This window comes from Urtica dioica, chromosome 8 (genome assembly GCF_054948205.1).
Source record: "Urtica dioica subsp. dioica isolate 48M chromosome 8, U.dioica_male_clone48M_v1_H2, whole genome shotgun sequence".
NCBI classification, from domain to species: domain Eukaryota; kingdom Viridiplantae; phylum Streptophyta; class Magnoliopsida; order Rosales; family Urticaceae; genus Urtica; species Urtica dioica.
In genome coordinates, this window is record NC_142763.1 from 6,641,082 (window position 1) to 6,653,421 (window position 12,340).

At 35.0% G+C, this 12,340-nt stretch overlaps 1 pseudogene; it reads left to right on the forward strand.

Moving 5' to 3' along the window:
* The first annotated feature begins 698 nt into the window (after positions 1 to 698).
* On the forward strand, positions 699 to 1,882 carry LOC149387668 (adenylate isopentenyltransferase 5, chloroplastic pseudogene; annotated as a pseudogene).
* Positions 1,883 to 12,340: the final 10,458 nt, after the last annotated feature.

A 12,340-nucleotide genomic window follows, 5' to 3' on the forward strand; every position in this document is an offset into this window, starting at 1 on the left:
AGGATCAAAGCCACTTCATACATTCCTTTTCACACAAAATAGAAGAACAATCTACTTCCATTCTCTCTAGAGTGAAAGAAGAGAAGCTTACTCTCTCTCTAAACCCAAGGCTCCAAGCCAAATTATATTCCCTCTACAAGAGTGTCCAAGATCTTGAGAAATCAATTCTCAAGTTCTTCACTTGATAAGAGGAATATCTCATAACTAACCTCACAGGTTCAAAGACACGTGGCCAAGTCCGCTCACGTCACGTGTCCGTAAGTGTTAATCCAAAAAACGGCTTAACACTTACCATTTAAAAACAAAACATAGTTATAACAATAATTTCACTTTGCTAATAAATCTGCCAAGTAGCCTAAATGACCATTTTTCATAAGAAAATAAAATGTTGGTTATTTACAACGTTTGATGTGGCTTAGTTATATAGATATCTCTTATTTTATTATTTGTTTCAGTAACAAAGAAAAACTCACGTAAAAAAACCCATGCAGACTATATACTGTTAACCACCCAACAATGCCAATACAAGAGAAATCAAAATCTAAACTCACGTAAAAAAATTAATATATATATTTTTTGTTATCGTAAGCACATAACATTTAAAAACTTGATATACTGACGCTATGAATATTTTACTGAAAACTAATCCGTTATTTCTTTCTTTCTTTCTTTTTAAAAAGAGGTTCAAGTCATCAAACATGAACAAGAACAAGGGCACAAAGATCATCTTCATAATGGGAGCCACAAGGACCGGAAAATCCAAACTCTCCGTCGACATCGCAACCCGTATTCCGGCGGAGATAATCAACTCCGACAAGATCCAATTCTACGCCGGCCTTGACATCGCCACGAACAAACTCCCCGTCCCGAGCCGCCGCGAAATCCCCCACCACCTCCTCGCCACCGTCGCCGACCCCGCCGCCGAATTCACCGCCAAGAAATTCACCGTCGAAACCCTAGAAATCATCGCCGCCATCGCCGAGCGGGGAAATATCCCGGTCATCGTCGGCGGGTCCAACTACTACGTGGAAGCCCTAGTGGAGAGCCCCGAGTTCCGCTCGGCCGGACTAGACCTTCTCTTCCTCCACCTAGAAGTCTCCGGAGAGGCCTTGGACCGCCGCATCGACGCCCGAGTCAACGAGATGGTCTCCGAGGGCTTGGTTGACGAAATCGCCGATTTTTTTGACCCCGCTGCGGACCTCTCCCGTGGGATCTGGCGCTCCATCGGGGTCCAGGAGATGAAACCCTACCTCCTCGGTGGAATTTTTAACCGGTTGAAATTAATCGGTCGATTAAATTACATTTTAATTATTTTTTTAACTAATTAAATTATTTAATTAGATATATAACCATATTTATATTTACAGTTTCACATTATTATATAGCTAGCGTTTTGTAAATCTTAGGTAAATTACGTAAATATCTCACCATTTTATTTTAATGAAATGATATAACAAGAATATCACGTCATGTTTGTAGCTATTTACCTAAAATTTGAAAAGCGTTGTCTATATAACAATCTCAAACATTTTAGTTACCTAACTATCTAATTATTTTTTGTTATATTTTTAACCGGATATCATTAATGAAGCTAATAGTCGTTAATTAGTTAACCGTTTTAAAAACACGATTAACCTATTAAATTATTATCCGTTTTGAACAAATGGTTAAAGATTTAATCGGCTACCTATTTTGTCCAGCTTTAGGCGGCGGAGACGAGCGGATTCTGGCGAACGGGATCGAGGAGATGAAGGAGAACACGCGGGTTTTGGCGAGGAAGCAAGCGGAGAAGATCCGACGGCTGAGGGAGGAGAAGGGGTGGGACATTGTCCGGATCGACGCCACCGAGGTTTAATTTCGAGTGCCTCGCTGGCGGGGGTGACGTGGCGGCGGATCATCATGAGGGCGTTTGGGAGAAGGTGGTTCTTTTGCCAAGCTTGGAGATTGTTGCTGGGTTTCTCAATGATGATAACGTTGGTACTGTTGGTGTGGTTGAGACTTCTTTCAAGAGCATTCATGGTGGCACTACTAGGCGAGAGATAGGGTTGTTTCAATATGGCTCCGTTTAGGGGCTGATGAAGGATGATTTACTGTTGTGGTACGGTCAGTGTGTGTGTGTGTGTTTTTTTTTTTTTTTTTTATTTATTTTTTTTATGGCTTTATGTCAATGAAGCTTCAGCTTCATATCACGGTCGTTTGCAGTGGTTTTCTGTCGTTTATTTCAATGTTGTATGTGTGTCGTTTATGTTTTGTTGTCGTATTGAGCTCGTTGCGACACGACTCTGCCAAGCTGGCTAATTACTGTGCCACGCTGGAAGAGTTCCATGCAATGTTATGATGCTCAAACAGTACAATGGTATAATTTTTTTTTTTTTAATATTTGGTTGGAGACATTTAAAAATAAATAAATAAAACTTTAAGAAGAATAATGACTATGTTTGGTTCAGCTTATTAAGCTTGATTTTAGCTTTTTCTAAAAGTTAAATCATATTCAAATGTTTGGTAAAATTGCTTTTTCTAAAAGCTAAAAAGTGTTTTTGAATATTTTAACTAAAAAACTAAAAGATACAGGCACCGTTTGGTACAGCTTTGTTTTTTAAAAAAGTGCTTTTAGTTTCTGTTTTAAAAAAAAACTGTTTTTTTTAAAAACTGACAGGTGTTTGGTAAACTGTTTATAAAACAGTTGTTGCTGGTAACAAAAGCTGATTTAGCGTTTGGTAAAATAAATATATTATGGGCAAAAGACTAAAATAGACATGGTCTTATAAATTAAATAATAATTATTTATATACTTATTTATATGCATATATATGAATTATAATTACAAACTAGAAAAATATGGACGAAACAAATTTATTTTATTTTTAATATAAAGTTTTTTAATTATTGACAAAAATGTAAACTACAAATTTATCGTTTCTACTAAACTTGCAGCAATCTCATCTCTTAACTTGTCCATACTACTCGAAGAAGTCTGACAATCTTCATCTTGATCTTCAGTTGTGTCGTTTTCATCCCCCTCGCCATCACCCTCTGTCTCGTCGAATATTTCAAAATCCATCTCTTGTCTTGCATGCATTCGAATATAGTTATGCAGTGCCATAGTTGCGATAACTATTTTTACTTGATTTTTGAATGGATAACTCGGCATGACATTCAGGATTCTCCATCTTTTTTTCCACACTCCAAAGCTCCGCTCGATGACGCTTCTCAGAGAAGAATGTGCACGATTGAAGATTTCTTTGCTTGTAGTAGGTTGAGTTCTTCTTGCACGAAAATGCTCCAGATGGTATGTTTGACCTTTATACGGACCAAGATATCCAGGCAAATTAGGATAACCAGCGTCAACCAGATAATACTTTCCTGTGACATATCAAGTTGAATATAATGATTTAGTTTAAACTGTATACAAGACAAAGCTATAAAAAATAATTAAAAAATAAATAAAAAAAAGTCATACCTTCTGAAGGTTTTGGAAAGTTAATCTCAGTATCACGAAGAGCGGCAGAGAATACCCTTGAATCATGAGCGCTACCTTCCCAACCAGCATACACAAAAGTGAATTTCATATTGAAATCACATACAGCCATAACATTTTGAGTAGGAATCTTCTTTCTACCGATAAACGGTATTTGATCTGCTTGAGGTAAAGAAGCTGGAACATGAACACCATCTATAGCACCAATGCAATCCTAAAAAAAAAACAAATATCTCAATTAATTTATACAGAGTATCGATTAAAATAAATAACAAAAATATGAGTATAATACCTTAAAATGTGGCATATATCTTGGATCGTTTGCTATTTCTTTGGGAGTACTCTTAAATTCTGGATCAGCAGGTTTTATGACATCGGCTCCCATGAGACATAATATATCCAACGTCTCCGAAAAATATCGACTTATCGTCTCACCAGAATGTTGAAACATCTCTTGCACTAACCGGTTTCCTAGACCATGTCCTAGAATCATTAGAGTCATTCCTAAAATCTCCAATGCAGTCATATGTCTTGAACCTTTGAAACCGTAACTTGTTTCCAAGTTATTGCACAAACTTGTGAAAACCTCTTTTTCCATACAAGGAACTTTATGTACGTATGTATCATAATAAATTTGCATCAAATGAGCAATTTTCCATATAAGAACATTGTGTTCGTTATGTTCCTTTTTGGCAACAATGTCGAACTCATCATCTGATGTGGTATCCATTTGTTCCTGAAAACGAATATGTGATATCATAAGATTAAATAACATTCAATGTAAACATTATTTATGCTAAAAAAAATAAGTAACCAAGGAATATAAACGAGACTAACATTCTCGTATTGTTTGATTATTATAGTAAAACAAAATAAACAACAAATGCAAAACAATGAATGTTGTTCTCGTATAAGAACATTTAGCCGCTCCACTAACTTTGCTCCGTCCACCAGCCTTTTTAAACTTTGGAAAATTATTGATGTCTAGGGGATTTTTGTTGTTATTATTCAAACTCTTTTGAGGATTCGGCTGACATACAGGATCCTCCGATTCATCACTTCTTTCTTCTAAGTTGTCAGCACTAGGAAATGCCTCACTACCACCGTAATGACGAGGGTTAGTTGTAGAAGAAAATGCATACGCTCCAGTTGCAACTATATCTTTGAACATCGTATCCAGTTTATCTTCGAACTCCGGAGAAATGCCTTCTTTGCGAAATTTTCCGAATTTTTTATTCTCCTACAAAAAAGTTTTTTCTTTGTTATAATTTAAATTTAAAGTTTGTAAATTTATTTGATTATCGATACAAACCTTTATTTTACTACGCCACCACTCTTCACTTGCGTCAACGGTATTATTGTTACCATTCCATCCAAGGCCAGTTTCTTTTCCGATCAATTGTTTCCAGAGTTTCCATTCACCTTTCAATAACTCCAGCTTATTTTTCAATTGAGCTTTATCGTAACCTCTTTGTGTTTTCTCGGAAATATTTTTCACCATATTCTCCCATCCTATTTTGGTGAAGCTTGTTCCCGGTCGATTTCCAGCTTCAATCTCCGCAATACATACGTCGCATAAAATTTCAACCGCATCATTATCCCAGACTGCTTTTGTTCGAGGACGTGATTCTTGATTTTCAGGCATCTACAAGTATACATTGAATTTATATAATTTTTTACAAAAATAATAAAATAATCTTTAAAACAGGAATTATTTGTACTATATAAAATAAGTATTGAAATTTTTTTCAAAAGCTAAAAATCATACCTATATTGAAAATAAGTATTGAAAAAATCAACTCCGCTATAAAATATTATAAAATAAGTATTGAAAAAATTATCAAAAGCTCAATAAAAATCAATATCTATTTGAAAATAAGTTTCACTTAAATGTGGTTTAAATGTGGTGTGTACATACCTATATTGATTTTTATAAGTTTCTTAAGAATGATTTTTATAAGTTTTATTTTTTCTTAATAGTTTCTTTTCAATTTAGAAAATTGAATATATTAATTCTAAAGAGTAATAAAAATTGTAAGAGAAAGGAAACATATTTTATTCTAAAAAGCAGACTCGGTGGACTGGAGACATCACTTATCTTCATCGACATTTTTTTTAGAGAGAGAGAGAGCGACCGAGCGATTCTAACCCTAGCGATCGAGCGATTCTTAGCGAGCGATCCTTAGGTATTTTTTCTTCAATCGGTCTCACTCTGTTTTTCTTCAAGTTCGCTAACTCTGTTGAGCTGATATTTTAGTTGTTACATTTCTAGGTTTTCCGGTTTGGGTCAGCTGGGGGTTCGGGGCTTTAGAGAGCGTGAGACACAGAGCTCCGGCGAAACGACGGCAGAGGTAAGCGATCGAGGTAAGCTATCAACTTATTCTTCAATACAAATTTATAGTTTCTGGATTTGGGGGTTTCGGTTCTTGATTTGAAAATAGGGTTTCCGGTTGTACGAGGTTCGATTTGATAATAGATTTCATTGCTTGTAGTTTTGGGGGTTTTGATTCTTGAGCTTTCTTTTTTATAATAGCCATAGCATATCTCGACGCCTCGGATTAGTGTTGAGCTTATGATTGGATTTTCTAGCGGGTAGGACTTTTTTTTCTTCTTCTGTGGAAGCTAGGTAGTGTGAGGTGAATTGGGAGAAGGAATTAATAGGGGAGTTTTGACATGATTTATTGTTGGCCGGCTTGAAATCATTCATCTCTTTGTCTGCCATTTCTGATCAATTCTCAAGCTAGGCCAGGCCATTATATTTATAAACGTATTAAGTTTCATATATATATTTGCTGCCTATCTTCATGTTTGAACGAATTGCATAACAGAAAATGTAATTTACTAGACTCTGTTTTCGGGCTAACATCTAAATTGATACCTTTTTTATGTCATTGCACCTATTTTTACTAGAACTAAACGTTGATGTTCCTGTCTATTATCTAAAAATGAATTGAAAAAAAGGAGTTCTTCTGATAACATAAGGGATTGAATTGGAAAATAGTTTACCTTGTTTGTGGAATCACTCATCGTAAGTTCGTCTTCAATTTCTTTTTCTTTTCAGTTTCTTCCCCAAACATGTATGCAGAGATGAAAATGAGACCGCCTTGCTTCACTGCGTTGTTCCTCACAGGTTTGTGTAATTAATTGCAACTGTTTCCAAATACTTAAATTGGACGTGATCAAATCTGAAGTCAAATATGTGTATCACATTTTTAGGAACAAATTAGCTTAGTCAATTGTAAATACGCATGTATAGGGTATTTATTGCTGTGTAATCTGAATGAGTAAATCTCGTATATAAGAGATCAATTCAAATATTTGCTATTTTATAGAAGGTAGTTTTTTTTTATTCTCGGTTGTGTAATCTGAATGAGTAAGCAGATTTAACGTGTATTTATTTCTTCTGTGACTGGGTTTCTTTAGTTAGAAAGTTTAGGAGATAATTTAGGGATTTCAAAAATTGACTAAGGATATTAAAGTAATTATCTTGCTGTTTTAAAAACGCTTTAAAAAAAAGCTACGATTCGTAGCTTTTCCGAATCTGGTATAAAATCCAAAAGCGATTTTGAAGTTTTTTCAAACCGCAGGTTTACCAAACACCCAAAATCGGTTTTGCTTATACTAAAAACAAAAACTAGAGAATTTAATCTGTACCAAACACGCCCACAATTTTTAGCTTTTATGCGTAGTTTTAGTTTTTGATTTGTAGTTTTTCTCTCTTAACTTTTATTTTCTCTTACACTAACTTTAAATTCTAATTATCTTTATATGCTTTTATCAAATAATTTTTTTGACGTCACCAAAATTTATAATTTATTTTTTACATTCTATAGACACCCACTTTGATATATTTTTTATATACCAAAATATATCTTATTATTATAATTAATTACATTTTATATAAATAATTATTACAAATAAATATTAATATATATTTTACCAAACACTAAATCAGCTTTTATTAACAACTACAACTATTTTACAATAGTTTACCAAACACTCATCTGTTTTTTAAAACAACAGTTTTTTCGTACAGCTATTTTAAAATCACTTTTTTAAAAAGTAAAGCTAGGCCAAACACAACCAATAACGTTTTAGTTTCAGCATAGAAGACTCATTTATAATTCGCGGAGATTAAACCATGGCTCTCTTGCCACCAGGATTAACCAGTTGGGGTGAATTTGCTAGATTGAATGTGTGATGGATTTTTTTTTAAGATGATAATTGTTGAGTCTTCTTATGTGTTTTTTTTTTATCTGTGATATTTTTTTTTTGCACACTGGATTTAGTTCTAGGCACTTAATAGTTTAAATTCTAATTGGTTTTCAAACATGTAGGAAGTCTTAAGTTTGCTTATGTGTTTTTAACTATGAACTAATTTTTTCACAGTTTGAAATGACAATGTGTACAACTAATGAATATGACAATCTGTACAAATGAATTCATCGGTAGCTTGGAATGAACAAACAATAAGATATATATACTCATATACATACTACATAGTGAATTACACAAAGAGACAATTGATGAAAATTTGAAATCGCATGCATTACTGCTAACCTATTTCACAAATGGTTGAAGTAAAAAAAATAAACAAATCAATGTCGTCACATCCTTTCTGAGCTTAAATTGAGAGACTAAAACAAATAAAGAGGTATTTTAGAATGCCTCGTAATCTCCTCTGTCTCTTAACCTTTTTAAGGGATAATTACTACTAAATACAAACGATTGTAGTACAAATGAATTTGAGTCCAGTATCATTGATTGTAAATCAGAAACATGAACAACTATAGATATATCGTTGGTAATTTAAGATCTCATAAATTATTATTATTTTGCTGAAGTAAAAGTAGAAAAAAAAAACAAAAAAAAAACAAAAAAAAAATCGATGTTGTCACATTTTTTTTTCTGAACGTTGAGAGATTAAAACAAAAAAGAAGGTATTTTGGAATACCTTACAATCTCTGTCTCTCTCTCTCTCTTGTCTATCCAGATACAACTCTTGAACCCCTGAGCTGGTGGAAGGTTATAACTTAACCAACCGCCTGAGCTGCAGAGGGAGTCGTGTTATAAATCAGCCCATTTTATTATATAAACATTGTTTGTAATGGGCCTGACTAAACCAACTCTCTACTTGGGCTGTAGTTGGTATATGAATAGCTATATTCTAGAAAAACAAAGAAAAAGTTCATGGTTTTATTATTGACTGCTAATTTTTTTTGTTTTTCATAGAAGAAAAAGCTAAATTCAATTCGTTCACTTTTTTTTTTTTTTTTGCAGAAGGTAAGAAAAAATTAAGCTGGCTTAACTACGGTTAAAATTTTTAATAGACACAAAATTGTACGAAGAAAAGTCTTTATTGAAAAATGTAAGACAGATTTAGAGATATCTCTCTTTTTTAGAATTAGAAGAAGAAAAAAAGTGGTTTGTAGATTAATGACTATTTAGTATTTATGTGCAAGAAATAGAGGTTGTCTTTTATATTAATCTCAAGAATAATAAAATCACTACATTATGAAGAATGAATAAGAAAAGGGGCGGCTAGGTATTTAGCCCAAATTGACCCCCACTATTAAATTATAGCCCAATTATCACAAAATTTAAGTAAGTAGCCCAATCCACTACCAAACAATTTAATATTCCTATATTACCCTTAGTTCAAATAATAGAGCGCAAAACACAATTCCCTTATTCGAAACAAACCTCTCCGTCAAACGAATTTCTTTTACCCTCATTCGCGAACACGAAACCGACGATCTCTCCACTTCCGAAGCCGACGAAGAAAAAATGGTGAGTATCTCAACCTTCAATCTCTGGTAATTTCAAATCCTTCAATCTCTCCACTTCCGGCGCCGACGAAGTAAATTGGTTAGTTAATATTATTAACAATTCTTTGCGATCTCATAAAACACCCAAACTGAAACCCTAGACCTCATCCCCGCTCAATTTTGTGTTAGATTAACCATTAAATTGTAAGTAAATATTATTAACTGAACCCTAGACGTCATCTCCGAACGATTTTGGGTTAGATTATTCATAAAAATGATAAGTAAATATTATTTACAAATCGCCGTTCGATAGTAAATAATATTTACAAATCGCCGTTCGATAGTAAATAATATTTACCATTTGAAAAAACCAACATCTTGAAGCGAGAAAGTCAATGTCGTTTATAGTGTGATCTCTTCTCTTCATCTTTCATAGTAAAACGTGCAAAATGAAAAATAACTGCAGTAATGTTACACATACTCGTCGGCTCGTTCCAATTTGTCCAAATCATAACCTTGATAGTAAATAATATTTACAAATCGCCGTTCGATAGTAAATAATATTTACCATTTGAAAAACAACATACCTGTCTCAGATTTGGCCAAGATCGAGGTCGCCTCGCCGATCTTGACGCAATCGCCGTCGCGGAGCTCGACTCCGGCACCGGGAACGACGGCAAACGCTTGGAGCTAGGGTTGACTTCGGAGAGCATGGAGTGGACCCAGGCGGAGAAATCGGCGGGGTTGTAGTGAACGGTGTCGTCGCAGAGCTGAGGAGCCGAAGCCAAGTCGCCCAAAGCCATCTCGAGCTGCTCGAGCCTCTGCGCCACGTCAGCCATGCTGGAAGATCGGACCTTGTAGCCGAGCACGACGAGAAGCTCGTCCATTCCTCCGCCGCCGGATTCTTGCTCCTCCTCGCCGGTCCAGCAACCCATGGCCTTGGCCTTCGAGGAAGAGCATTCGCTGGTGTTGGTTTTGGTCATCAAGTCTTGGTGTTCCCTCTTCATTTTTCTTCGATTCATTATTTGATCTCTCGAACCCAATACCAAATGGGTTTCTCAGTGCGTGAGAAATATTTTAGGGGAAATGAATGGGAAAAGGTGGTGTGGATGTGATAATTGAAGATGGGTGAGAGAGAGAGAGTGATATGCGTAGAAGAAGAAGAAGAAGAAGAGGAATTGTAAATAAAATTGGGGGTAAAGGATAATTTTGGAAACTCAAAATAATTTGGGCTATTTTCCTAATAAACTAATAGTCAGGCTATTATTTTAAATCTCCTCTCCTCAACTGGCTAGTTGTTTACAAATCTCATAAGAAAATGAGTCTAAATGAATAATGTATTAGTGACCATGCTCTATCTATAATATTTATTCGATAAGATATGATTATTTAGAAGCCATTCATTTGTGCCATCATTTTTTTTAGTAGGGGCACTATCGACCAAGATTACATGATATATTAGCAGTGCAAAGCGCAGGTGGCACTATCGACCAAGATTACATAGTAGGTGGCACTATTGGCCAAGATTATATACTTATTAGAATAAATTCTAGGGGGTATGCATTTCTGCATCCCATGGGAGCTTGAACTCATGACCTCTCCGTCGAGGTGAGTGTGGGATTACCGCTAGACCAAGCTAGCTACCACAAAATCAACCATCATTTTGTTTCTTGTTGTTTTTTTTTTTTTTTTTGAAGAATTTCTTGTTGTTTGTGGATAGTAATTTCTTGCTTTGGTCTTCTAGAATCTAGATTGTATGCTATATACAGCTACTATTGGAGATTGCAAGGATGTGTATCTTTAGACTGCAATGCTACAATCATGATTAACCAAAGTAACGAAGTATATATATAAACCCTTTTATCTATAAATAAAATAATATAAAGTAAAAAAAAAAAGTAAACAATCTATCATTTGATTTATAAAAACTAAATCAAACACAAAACACACCATGAAATAATTTAAAAATAAACAAAACTCACAATAATAAACTCACAAAAAAATCACTCAAAACATATCATTGATAAACTAATTTATGACGATCATTATTATTAATATTAGTGATATATAGCCGAAAGCGGGTCCGAGGCCGCATGTGCGAGGGAGGTCCACGGAAAGGTCGGTGTTGATTTCGTAGGATGACAAGAAATTGGAGCCCTTGAAACGGCAGAGGCACGGAATGTCCGCGCCTCTTATGTCCGCACAACACTCGGATCCCAGAGTCAGAGTGGGCTTTGGCCCGCTCACACATGGCAGACATGACACGAGGCACGACCTACTCATTCCGCATAATTTCTTGCTCGGCTTGCTGGTGCCACGTGTCATCGGTGACGATGCCAAAAACAATACAAAGACCAATGTCATTGCCATCATAAATGCAAAATCTCGACGATCCAATGTTTATTTTCCTCTCCTTTCTCGGTTGTGCATTTCGATTCCATTCCCATGTCATCATAATTTCTTGATTATCGTCTCTTCAATGACGAATTAAGAAACCTCGACGCTGCAAAATCTCAAACCGATTCAAGGTTTATTTTCCTCTCCTTACTCGGTTGCGCATTTCGTTTCTTTTCCCGTGCATCCATGGCGGAATTAGGAGTTCCATCAATGGAGAGCTCATTCTCTCGATTCGCTTAAGATACGAGATGGGTTAGCCATTTTTCACCTTCCTGCTCGAGATACTCAGCTAGGCTTTTTTCTATACATCCTGAAGACATGTCATTTTGATCAATGGACCACGTCATAGTCTGCCCTATTATTAGTTCTCCTCTTTAGAGAGCGAGTGAGCAATCCCAGATGCATCTCGTCATTTCTGGTTTTGTTTATCTCTCAAAAGTTTTTAGTTATCTTTATTATAGATTATTTCATGCTATTTTCCTGAACAGTTTCAACTATATTGTAAGAGTTTATCTTCGCTGCGAATTTTCTATATTTTGCTCTTTATCAATATCATCAATAATATATATTTCGTTTAAAAAAATCATTAAAATAAAACATAATTAATGTTTAACTCTTCTATATTCTAAAATTGTTTAATAGTTATGCGAAATTTGTTAGCACATCGGATTAAAAAATAGTCATATCTACTTCACCA